This window comes from Mauremys reevesii, unplaced genomic scaffold (genome assembly GCF_016161935.1).
Source record: "Mauremys reevesii isolate NIE-2019 unplaced genomic scaffold, ASM1616193v1 Contig16, whole genome shotgun sequence".
NCBI lineage: Eukaryota > Metazoa > Chordata > Testudines > Geoemydidae > Mauremys > Mauremys reevesii.
The window spans coordinates 264,057-274,295 of record NW_024100782.1 but is presented as its reverse complement, the minus strand read 5'-3'; the positions used below and the strand labels follow the sequence as shown (position 1 = coordinate 274,295).

Here is a 10,239-nt window from a genome sequence, read left to right as displayed (position 1 = left end):
TGGGCTTATAGGATGGGGGCAGCTGGGCGCACTCACTAAAGCCTGGATCTGGGGGGCACAGGTTGGGAGCCCCCCTTCCTCCCCTCCTGGCACAGAGCTCTCCATCCTGTGCACAGGGACCGGGCGGGGTGGGGTGGGGGGGGGCTGCGCTCAGGCCCTCCTGCCTCCATCTGCTGGCTGGCTGGGGGAGGGGCTGTAATAAAGACTGTAGATTTGTATCCATGGTGCCTGCTGGCTGATTCTTGCCCCATAGATTGGGGGAGGGGGCAGAGGCTCTCCTCTGCGGTGAGCTGGGGGCTGAGGGGGAGCTGTCCTATGTGGTTGCCTCCCCCTGGCTTGGAGCAGAGGAAGGGCTATGGGGATCCCCCGCTCTGCTGCTGGCTTCACCACATCTCCCTCCTCCAGGGGATCCTGGAGCCCTGCCCCCTGCAGCTGGATGCATCATTGTTCCTGGGGGGGAGGTAGGTGCCCCTTGCCTAGTGCTGGGCAGGAAGGGACTGACGGGGATGGGTCAGGAGTGTTGGCTGGGCTGAATGGGGTAGGAGGTTGGTGGCGGGGGCACTGGAGGCACGTTATGGGGGAGTGTTGAGTGGGGGTGGTGTATGGCTCGCGTTCACTGATCACGCACACCCAGCCAAGGTAAAACGCTGCCAGTTTATTACCCTGCCCCCCCCATGCCCCCCGAATCCAGAGCAGCTGCCCCCTCCACGGCCACTGGCGTGTCTTGGCCGCTCTTCACTCTCACAGCTGGGCTCCCCTGGGTGACGCTGCACCCACTGGCCACACCAGCGCCTGCAAGAGAGGAGCAACTGCTGAGCCTGGTGGGAGGGGAAAGACCCTGGTCCCTTCGGGTTCCCCATCTCTGCCTGCCACTTGCCTGGAGTGGCCATCGGGGCGGGGCAGGGCAGTGCCCTCCCCCCCACCAGGCCCCCTGCTCCCCACCCCCCCCAGCCTGGCGCTCCGTTTCCAAACTCCCTTTAACCACAACGGGGTAAAACTGGACCCTGGGCTAGAAACTTGGGAGATGCTCCACATCAGAAGGAACTTGGGATAGAAAATGGGGGAACAAGATAATACAAAGTGTGAGACTTGGTCTAAAAAGAAAAATCCCTTTCTGCCCCCAAACAAGTCTGTGTGAACGCACAGGAATCCAGCGCCAGCAGCTGGAGAGGGACAGGGGCTTGCTTTGACTACACCTTACACGTGTGCATGAGGACTTCAACTGTCTAGTCCTTCTCTGCACTTCCACACCATGCGGATGTGAACTAGGGGGTATAAATGTGATGTGTGGGTGTGAGAACCAGGGACGGTTGTAAGTGTGACCCAGGGGGTGTAAATTGAACCAGGGGGTATGGATGTGAATGACGGGGTGTGGCTGTGAATCACGGGTGTAAAGTCAACCTGGGGGTGTGGATGTGAGTGAGGGGGTGTGACTGTAGCTGCCTCTTAACGATTAAAAAAGTTAAATCAAAAGCAACTTGTCCCTTTAACACACAACGGTTCTCTTGCAAACCTGGTGCTCTCTCTGTGCGGCCAGCGGGACCAGCAGCCACGTGCCAAGCAGCTCCATTACCCGGGTACCTCCAATGTTATCACTGCGGAGACGGTCACCTGGCAACTAGTGCTGGGGGCCTGAACCCACTGGGAGGCGGGAGCTGTCCTGCACCTCCGGGGGTAGGGGTTGCTTTGGGGAGGCCAAGCCAAACTCAAGTCTGGCTGATCCCGGGTGGAGAGGGGACCCAGCTGTGGACATGGGCCCTGGGCTGAGGCTGTGCCCCTCTGGGGCTGCCCAGAGAGGCAGCTGAGAAAAAGCAGGGGCTTAGGGGTGTGGTGCAGGGTGGGGGACACAGCACTTCCCCCCTGCTATCCCAGCCCTGGGCTCCCCATGAGGCTGGGGGAGGGGAACTCACCGTGGGGGAGGGCTGCTAGACCTTGATGCCCAGGGCACGGAGACACTCGTGGTATGATGCCATCAGCTCCTTGCACGAATCCTCCCCGTTCTCACGCACGCTGCGAAGACATGGGGGGGGGTGTCATTAAATGGGGAGGGGGACCTGCCTGGCTCACACCCATAGGCCGATCTAGCCCAGTATCCTGCCCCCTCCCTGACCCCTGGATCAGACCCACGGGCCTTTCTACCCTGGTATCCCATCACCTCCCTGGATCAGACCCAAGGCCCATCTAGCCCAGTATCCTTTGTGCCCACCTCCCTAAAAGCTGAACCAAGAGGCTGGGAAACCAATAAGCCCCTCAAGTCTCGGCTCTCCTCTCCCTCCCTCCTACACCCGCCTCCCTCCAGTCAGACCCTTATCTGCAAGGGGTGCGTATGGGGAGGGCTGGCGGGTGGGTTAGATTAGTCAGACACACCCCACCCCCTGCAGCCTGTCCAGGGGTCCGGCATGGTGCCCATATGGGGCTGGGGGAGCCGTGGTGCAGGGAGAGTGGCTCGGGGTGCTGCGCTCGGAGCAGGCCAGGGCCACGTGAGGACAGCAGGGCGCCGGCGGAGCTGGAGATGCCCCATTGCCAGGGCTGGTGGGAATGGGGAGCTTGGTGCTGCAAGGGGTGCCCCACATAGGATCTTCTTGCTCCGTGCAGCGGAGTCCCTCCATGCGCCCCTGTTCCCTGACTGAGATCCTGGCCCATGCTCAGGCTGCTGGGGGTTGGGGGAGAGGAGAGATCCTACTTCTACCGTAATACACCTAATAAATAATGTACAGTGCCTAGTGCAGTGGGGTCCTGGGCCATGACTGGAGCTCTTAGGCACTACCGTAATACCCCTAATAAATAATGTACAGTGCCCAGCACCATGGGGGGCCATGACCGGGACTCCTAGGTGCTACCATAATACACCTAATACATTATAATAATCATAGTTTAGTGAGAGGCAGTGTGGCCTAGTGGAGAGAGCACAGGATTGGGATTAAGCTGCTGGGTGACAGTGGGTAAGCCACCCCTGCCTCAGTTTCCCCATCTGTACAATGGGGAATAACTGACCTCCGTAAGGTGCTCTGAGATCTGCTGGTGGGCGGTGCTGCACAAGCCCTAGAGCTGATAAGAGGGGACCCAGACCTGCAGGTTGGGTGGGGAGGCCGGGTTCCTTTTCATCCCAAAGCCAGGCTGCTTGGGAGGTGCGGCTGCCCCACCAGTCGGTTAGGGCTGCAGGTTGCAGATAAGGGGCAGCAGCAGAGCTGTGGGGAGGGGGAAGGGAGGTCACAGGGCAGGGGCGGGGTGCCGAGGAGCCACAATTGCAGGGGGCTGGAGCCTGCTGCTCTTTGGAGCCAATACAAACGCCCCCCCTCACCGTGCCTGTCCCCTCCCCCCAGCCATGAGCCAGGCTGTGCGGTTAAAGCCCTGAGCTGGGGCTCAGGACGCCAGGGATTGAGCCCCACTATACACATGTGTGGGGCCCGGGGATGGCCCCGGGTGGGAATCAGGGAGTATCCAGTTGCCATCACCTCGGGGGCTGGGTGGGTGATGGGCCTGAATTGCCAGGGTCTCAGTTAGTGGTGGGGGAGGGACAGAGAGGGGTTAATGGAGGGTGGAGGAGTGTTTCCACCCCGGCCACTGAGGGGTTAATGCCCGCCATGTGCCCGCACCCCCTTCCTGGCCTCCCCGTTACTCCCGCCTGGCTGCCCCGGCGGCTCCTTTCTCCACAGCTAATGAGGCCGGGGCTGAGTCAGCAGCACCGCGCCCTCCTGCCCCACGGCTGCCCGGCCCACACACCCCAGCTCTGCTTGGTCCCACCAGCCCTTACCTGGGGGGCTGGCGAGGGCTCCAGTCACTCTGTAGGGGTAGTGGGGTGAAGGAGGTGTCGCTCTGAGACACTGGGGGGCAGGCAGGGGTGGAAGGGGTGTCCCTAGGGGTCACTGTGGGGCAGGTGGGGGTGGAAGAGGGGTCTCTTGGGGGCACCGTGAGGCAGGTGGGGGTGGAAGAGGTGTCCCTGGGGGTCACTGTGGGGCAGGTGGGGGTGGAAGAGGGGTCTCTCGGGGTCACTGTGGAGCAGGCGGGGGTGGAGGAGGTGTCCCTGGGGGTCACTGTGGGGCAGGTGGGGGTGTAAGGGGGGTCTCTCGGGGGCACTGTGGGGCAAGCTTCCATTTCCTCCCCCTCCTCTGGCATGCCCGCTCCCTGCTGCCATGGGAACGGGGTGGCACAGCTGAATGTAGGTCATTGGCGGCCATGCTGGTAGCAGCTTAGCCAGCCCCACGTGTCCCGGCGGGTGCCAGCCATAGGGGGCATCTGCCCCGTGGGGCCGTGTCTCAGCATAGCCACTGCACCGGGGTCAAGGGGTTGCTGACACCGGGGATGGGGTGTGTGTGTGTGAGCAGGAGTGGCCGTGGGTGGGGGCCTGGGAGCCAGGACTCCTGGGTTCAATCCCTGGCCCTGGGAGTGGGGTCTAGTGGTTAGAGGCAGGAGGGCTGGCAGCCAGGACTCCAGTGCTCTGGAGAGGAGGGGATCTAGCAGGTGGACAGGCAAGTGGAAGGCCGGACTCCTGGGTTCTATGGTGCCCCCGTTTCCCCTGTGACCTTGGGCACATCCCAGGTGGAGCTGTGGGGATCAGGCCGGATGGGGGGAGGGCGCGATGGCCTCGCTAACCCCCTCGCACTAATTAACCAGCCTCCTCAGCGCCCGGCAGAGCAGGTGGTGCCAGGTGCTGGGTCACGGCACGCCCCTGTCAAGCTACATTAGCCAGGGCTGGGAGATGGAAGGTGCTGCCGGGGGAGGCATTGCCCAGTGGGCTCTGCGGCCTGCGTGCCAATGTGGGGTGGGGCGCAGTGGGGCTGAGTGTGGTGGAGTTGGCTGGGGGCACCTCATGGGGGAGAATGGGGTATGGCCTGGGCATAACCAGGGGGCACCTGGGGGTCACGCACAGCCCGTTGGCTGGATCAGCCCAGCCGCAGGAGACGTGAGCGGGAGATTTATAAATCATAGTAATAACTCCTGGCAGCACCGCCAGCAAAGCGCCTTACCCTGCGGGGGGCGCTCAGCCCCAATTACAACCCAAAGGGGGGGGCACGCACATGCCCAAGGTCACACGGGGGCAGAGGTAGGGAGAGAACCCAGGAGCCCTGGCTCCCAGCCCCCCCGGCGCGAACCACTAGCCCCCAATCCCCTCCCAGAGCCAGGGAGAGAACCCAGGAGCCCTGGCTCCCAGCCCCCCCTGCTCTAACCACTAGCCCCCATTCCCCTCCCAGAGCCAGGGAGAGAACCCAGGAGTCCTGGCTTCCAGCCCCCCCCCCTGCTCTAACCACTAGCTCCCACTCCCCTCCCAGAGCTGGGGCCAGAACCCAGGAGTCCTGGCTTGTCTCCCTGTGGGTCTCCACTGTTACTCTGGGGCCAGGAGAGGGGCACCTCATCTGCTGTGCCCCCCCCCCCGCGGCCCTGGGCTCTGTTACCCCCTCATCCAGCACCCATAGGGTAGGTGTGTCCCTGCTCTAACCCCCCATGGCAGCTTTAGCTGTGGAGGTATTTGGGGGTGAGGATCTGGCAATGGGGTCTGCTCCCCTGCGGGGGGAGGGGGGAGCAGGGACGTGCTGGGGCCAGAGCTGGGCACGGCAGCCCAAGGGCAGCTGTGGGGATGGTGCCAACTCTTGGGGCGGAGGGTGAATGGGGACAGGGCATGGCTGGGGGGTGACAGCCACTGCACTGGGCTCGGGACCCCGAGGGACTGACTCCGGGGGATGGGAACGCCCTCGGTAACTGCCTGAGCCCCCTGCCCCCCTGCCCAACCCCACAGAGGCCCCTGCCAACCCCACTGATCCCCTGCCAACCCCACTGATCCCCTGCCTCATGACCACTGAGACCCCTGCCCCTGCCTCACCCCACAGAGGCCCCTGCCTCTGCCCCACCCCTACTGAGCCCTCCACCTCACCCCCACAGAGACCCCTGCCCCTGCCAACCCCACTGAACCCCTGAACCTCACCCCCACTGAGACCTCTCCTGCCCTCTGCCTCACCCCTACTGAGCCCTCCACTTCACCTCCACTGAGCCCCCTGTCCAACTCCACTGAGCCCCCTGCCCCTGCTAACCCCCACTGATCCCCTGCCCCACCCCCACTGAGCCCTGCCTCTGCCTCACCCCTACTGGGCCCTCCACCTCACCCCCACTAGGCTCCTCTGCCCCACCCCACTGAAGCCCCTGCCCTCTTTAATCTTCACTCATACTGGGACCCTCCACCTCACCCCCACTGAGGTCTTGCATCCAAAGAAGTGGGTATTCACCCACAGCTCATGCTGCAAAACGTCTGTTAGTCTATAAGGTGCCACAGGATTCTTTGTTGCTTTTACTCACCCCCACTGAGTCCCCTGCCCCTGTCCAACCCCACTGAGCCCCTGCCCCACCCCACTGAGCCCCCGCCCCTGCCTCACCCCTACTGAGCTTGTGTCCTGAGGACTGACTCGGGATGGGAACACCACTCGGTAACTGCCTGAGCCCCTGCCCCTGCCCCACCCCCACTGGGCCCCCTGCCTCCCTGCCTCACCCCTATTGAGCCCCTGCCCCTTGCCTCATGCCCACTGAGAGCCCTGCCAATCCCCACAGAGGCCCCTGCCCCACCCCACTGAGACCCCTGCCCCTGCCTCACCCCTACTGGGCCCTCCACCTCACCCCCACAGAGGCCCCTGCCCAACCTCCACTGAGGCCCCTGCCCCACCCCACTGAGCCCCTGCCTCACCTCCACTGAGTTCCCTGCCCCTGGCTAAGCCTCCTCCCACACTGAGCCCCCTGCCCCACCCCCACTGAGCCCCCGTCCAACCATCGCTGAGCCGTTCCCCACAGAGCCCCACCCCCAACTCTAGTTGACAGTGGGGTGGGGAACCAGTAGGGGGTGATGGGACTGACAGCACCTGGGGGGCCGGGGTGACCCACCCATCCCCATACACATCCCACCATCCCTATACATACCCCGCCATCCATCCCCATACAAACTCCGCCATCCACATACACACCCTGCCATCCCCATACACACCCTGCCTCCAGCCATCCCCATACACACCCCTCCGTCCACCCCAACCCCATTCTCATACACACCCCTGCATCCATCCCAATACACACCCCTCCATTCCCAAACATACGCCTCCATCCATCCCCACACCCTCCATCCCCATACACACCCTGCCATACCTCAGTCCCCATACACACCCTCCCTCCATGCATCCCTATACACACCCCATTCAGTCGTCCAACTCCAAATACACCACCGGGTCTATCACTGACTCCAGCTGCCTTCACTCCCCCCCCTGCGAGGCCCCCACATTCACACCTTGTAACAAGGCACCGCTCCCAATGCACACCCATGGCACCCACTCCCCATTCACACCCCTCATTCACTCTCTCTGTCAGCCCCATTCACTAACCCCCCAACCAATCTATGTCACTACACGTCTCTCTCCCCGCCCCTCGTGCCCCGCATATCTGGGGCTGGATGGGTGGGGCGGGGTTTGGGCCTGGAACCGCTGGGTGGCTGGGGCTCGTTCTCCCAAGTGGAAGGGCCTTTGCCCCACGGAAGCCCCTACGTTCCCCATGGAGTTAGTCGTGCTGGGAGGGGTGCTGGGCTGGCTGCTTCCTGGGGGTGCCCTGAGGCCACAGAGCTTTCTCCAGGCCGGTTCCCCGAGGTCACGTCCTGCCGTTCCCTTCCGGTCCCTGCACCACATGGCCAGCGCCGAGGGCCCCTCTGCCTATCCCGGCCTGGGGAACTGCGGAGCCAGGACCCACCGGCTCTCACCCTTCTGCCTCACCTGGGCTGGGGGCACTGGGTATGGAGTGCATGGCACAGCTCCCTGTGCCCACCCCACTGAGACCCCCTGTGCTCAATCCACTGAGACCTCTACACCACTGAGCCCCCCCATTGAGTTTCCCTGCCCAAACCCCACTGAGACCCCCCTGTGTCCAATCCACTGAGACACTCTGCCCCACTGAGACCCCCACCCCACTGAGACCCCTACTAATCTCCCCTGCCCCAACCCAACAGAGCTCCCAAGTAACCCCAATGAATCTCTCCAACCCGCTGAGCCCCTCAGCCCCACAAATGCCCCCAAACTCAACCCCACTGACTTCCACCTGCACCACTGAGTTCCCCACCCCACTGAGTCACCTGCCTCATGAAAACCTTGAACCCTCAACCCACTGAGCCCTCCCTGCCCCACTTAGGCCCCCATCCCCTAACCCACTGAGCCCCTCTGCCCCACTGAGCTCCCTGACCCCACTCTACTGAGTTACCCTGCTGCCCCACTGACTGCAGACCCACTGAGCCCTGCTTCCACTGCCTGGAGCCCCTGCCCTCCATTCCCTGTAGCAGCTACCTGTGAATCAGGTCGGCGGGATGCCAGACTCCCCCCAGCAGTGCTCCCCACCCCCCACCCCTGCATCGTGGCAGCTGCTCTGGGACTCACCATTTCTCCATGGCTGCTTTGAGCTCGGCGCAGGGGGGCTGCCCCTGGGGTTCATCGGGGGCCCCCTCTTCGGGGGCCCCTCCTGGGCTGGGGCTGTCGGACATGCTGAGCCGTGTGTCTGTCCGTCCGTCTGGGCGCAGGGTGGGAGCGGTACCCGGGCAGCGGCAGGGGGTGGAGGATCGCGCTTGGGTATTCGAGATATGTCATAACTGCTCCGGGGTTAATGCACAGCGGCTTAGCCTGGGCCAGACGCCTCCCCCCAGCCCTGCCCTCCCCTCTCACTGCCGGCTGAACCTAGCCGGGGACTGGGCTGGAGGTTTCATCATGCGACTTGATCTTTAATTAAAGATTAATCTTTAATTCCTGGAGACTCCAGGACAATCCTAGAGGGTGGCAACCCTAACGGGTCTCTGGGGACCTGCCCCCCAGACACTCCTTCCCCCTCCATGGCCATCCCCTCACACCTCCCCACTGAAACACAGAGCCCTGCGGTCACGGATCCCAGCCATAGACTCGCTGGGTTGAAGTGGGGCAGCCTCTGCATTGTGGGAACAGGGACTGACGGTGTCGGGGTCAGGGGTGATGGACAGGGCACCCGCCTCATCAGAGGGTGTGCATATGTACTGGTGTGTGTGTGATTTTGTTACTGTGTGTGCAGGGGTGTTGCAGTGTTGGGGGGGGGGTTGTGTGAGCATGTGGACAGAGGGTATTGGGGTGTGTGTGGGGTGTTGGGGTGTGCGTGTGCAGGGTATGTTGCAGGGCGTGTGTGTGTGTGTGTGTGTAGGGATTGTAGGGGTTTGTGAGTGTGTTTGCAGGGATTGTGTGCATAGACAGTGTTGCAGTGTGTGTGTGCAGGGAGTGTTGAGTGTGTGTGTGTATGTGCTTAGAGGGTGTTGCGGGGTGTGTGTGCAGGGGATGTTGGGGTGTGTGTGTGTGTGTGCAGCAGATTGTTTGCAAGGGTTTTAGCAAGGTGTAATGGGGCCCGGATGGCTCTCAGTGAGCTCTGAGGGATTCAGCCCAGGTCACTGGGGCTGGGTGGGTCACAGACAGGGCCGTGTGGAGCTGTGGGGCTGCACGCTCCAGTGGGCTGGGATTTGCTGGCTCATGGACCCCTCACACCGGAGCTCCCTCCCGCACTCCCCAGGGTGCCCACCACCAGCCCCCAAACCAGCCCCCTCCCACACCCTACCAGCTCCAGCTGTGCCCAACCAGCGATGTGCTGCCCAATGCCACCCCCTCTGCCCTGCTCCCCCCTGCCCTGCATCCCAGGTGGGGGCCTTGGCACAGGCACGCCGCACCCCAGAGCCAGGCGCAGCAGGGGAGCGATCCTGGCACAGACAGGAAAGGCCTTGGCGCCCCCAGGGCAGAATGAATAGCTGAGTCATTTGGGGATTATGCAACACTGCCATCCACACAGCCACAGCTAATGTGGGGTGCAGTGCCCCCAGTGGCCATGCTGGGTACATGCAGTGTGAATGCTGCATGTGCTAATAGGGACCTGCAGTGCCCCCCAGTGGCCATGCTGGGTACATGCAGTGTGAATGCTGCATGTGCTAATAGGGACCTGCAGTGCCCCCCAGTGGCCATGCTGCTACATGCAGTGTGAATGCTGCATGTGCTAATGGGGAGCTGCAGTGCCCCCAGTAGCCATGCTGCTACATGCAGTGTAAATGCTGCGTGTGCTAATGGGTGAGGGGGCAGCAGTGCCCCCAGTGGTCATGATGGGTACATGGCGTGTGAGACACGCTTTGCTTGTTCCCTAGTTTTGACTCAGGCCAAAGCCTGTTCTAGCTGGATTCCCCTGGAAGTGGTCCCAGGGCTGAGGCTATGGATGGGGGTGGAGGGGGGGAGG

At 62.8% G+C, this 10,239-nt stretch overlaps 1 long non-coding RNA gene across 1 annotated transcript; it reads right to left on the bottom strand.

Moving 5' to 3' along the window:
- Positions 1-706: 706 nt before the first annotated feature.
- Positions 707-8,742, bottom strand: LOC120393192. Its single transcript, XR_005591936.1, has 3 exons — positions 8,388-8,742; positions 1,911-2,010; positions 707-792 (listed from the first exon to the last, which is right to left on the bottom strand). It is a non-coding gene; the product is annotated as an uncharacterized LOC120393192 (long non-coding RNA).
- Positions 8,743-10,239: the final 1,497 nt, after the last annotated feature.